Source organism: Chionomys nivalis, chromosome 20 (genome assembly GCF_950005125.1).
Source record: "Chionomys nivalis chromosome 20, mChiNiv1.1, whole genome shotgun sequence".
NCBI classification, from domain to species: Eukaryota; Metazoa; Chordata; class Mammalia; order Rodentia; family Cricetidae; genus Chionomys; species Chionomys nivalis.
In genome coordinates this window covers 29,826,627-29,828,491 of record NC_080105.1, presented here as the reverse complement: position 1 = coordinate 29,828,491, position 1,865 = coordinate 29,826,627, and positions in this window count along the sequence as shown.

Below are 1,865 nucleotides of genomic sequence, written 5' to 3'. Positions count from 1 at the left end.
ACCCTCGCTAAGATGAGGGGCTTTCGGGGGGAATGCAGGGAACAGCGAGGGTCACTGTTTGCAGCAAGCAGGATCGTGAATTTATTGCAGAGGCAGATGTGTGAACTGACCAAAATGGAGAACGATGAGAAGTAACTAAATTATGTATGACAGCCTTTACACGGCCGAGGAAGGAAGAAAGTTTAATGATGCTGTGGTTGAAGGACCAGCAGCATCTGGTGATGTATTAGCTGTACGTCAGCAAGAAGAGGGATGAACCCCCCAAGACCCAAGGACTACAGATGACAAAGACCAAGCCGTGGGTGGGGGAGAGAAACCACTTGCTCAGGACATAATGAATTTTAGTGGCAACATGATAGTCAACTAAAGTTAACTTGACATGAAAAATCATCGCTTTAATCTATGTGGCTCTTTCAAGCCTATGTTTTATCAAGGCAAAAAAAAATCTATAGTTAACAATGAAATATTTTCCCTTCTTTGCTTTCCTGGCTTCCACCAAGAGGAGTACATAATTTAATTATGGAATCTACAGGCTGGACCATGGAAATGAAGAATGATGTGTCTGGGCTAGTGAGAAATTAGGTAGCCCCAACTGTTTATTCTCATCGTTAACAAGCTTTTGTTTGGATTAGCAGTTGAGCTGTGCAGATCAGAATTCATGATCACTACAGTAGCTTTTATTTATGGAGAGATTAGGGATGGAGTGTGGGTAGTAGCCAGTAAGATCCGTGGGTAGGACAAACGTGGACGCTTGTCATTGTGTGCCGGAACAAAAGTTCCTCCAGACTTAGGGAGTCCAGTAAAGGACGTGCAAGGAAATCAGATGTAGTTCCTTGGGGCATATGATCTCCACAGACTTTACCAGGGGACTGTCAAGCCAGCATGTGTGCACCTTGACTAACTGGAGAAGGGTCCTTTCGCAGGACTGGAGAAGAAACTCTAACCCAGGTCAACCAAAAAGCGAATGCAAATTAACTTTCGAAGTATGAGGCCTCAGGGCAGGGCTGCACGCCCTACACCCTCCTCGGATCAAACTGTCAAATCACTGCCTAGCTAGGAGGACTCAACCTTAGTTAGGGCTTATTATAGAGACCCAAACCAAGTCCCTTCTTTCCTTGCCCCTTTCAGGTCCGAGGAATCTAGAATCTTTGGGTCTTTTATTCACCTTTCTGTATTTATAGTAACTGCTTAAGGAGGGGGTTACGGATTCAGAGGACTGGGAGGCGCACTCACCATCAACAACTAAAAAGAGCGAGCTCTCAGGCCCGTGGGTGCGGCCAGGTACGGTCCCTTCCTGAGCCCACTCCTGCACCACCAGGGCAAAAAAAAAAAAGCCCAGGGCAAACCGCAAAGGTGACCGCAACGCTGGTTCCACGCGTGTCGGTCAGACTGCCGACTCACTATGCATCGGGACCCACGGTCCCGGCACCCCGGGGTCGCCAGGGGTCGCAAGGGGTCGCGACCGCGCGGAGGTGCTCGCCGCGCTCGTCCCCGCCTCCCCTTCCGCTGCGCGCGGGCTCCGCCTCCCTCCCGACTTCCTTCCGCGCGGCGGCGGTGGTCGGGGTCGGATGGTGCGAGCGTGGCTCATAGCCCCCTCCGGAGTGGACGGACGGCTGTCACGTCCCTTCGCGGAGGACCGGGCTGAGTGGGCGGCCACTCGCGTGCGTGCGGGCTCGCCGCTGAGGAGGGAGGGTGCTCCCCGAGTCTCTGCTGGCGTGCACGTGGTGGGGAGGATGGAGACTTGAGAACCTGGCGCAGAGTTGGGAGAAGTGGCCAAGACTCTGCGTCCTTTCCCAGCTGAGGTGTAGCAGTTTCTCCCCGGACTGGCGACATCTCAGCCTCAGTTTCCTCGTTTCTGAAGCTGC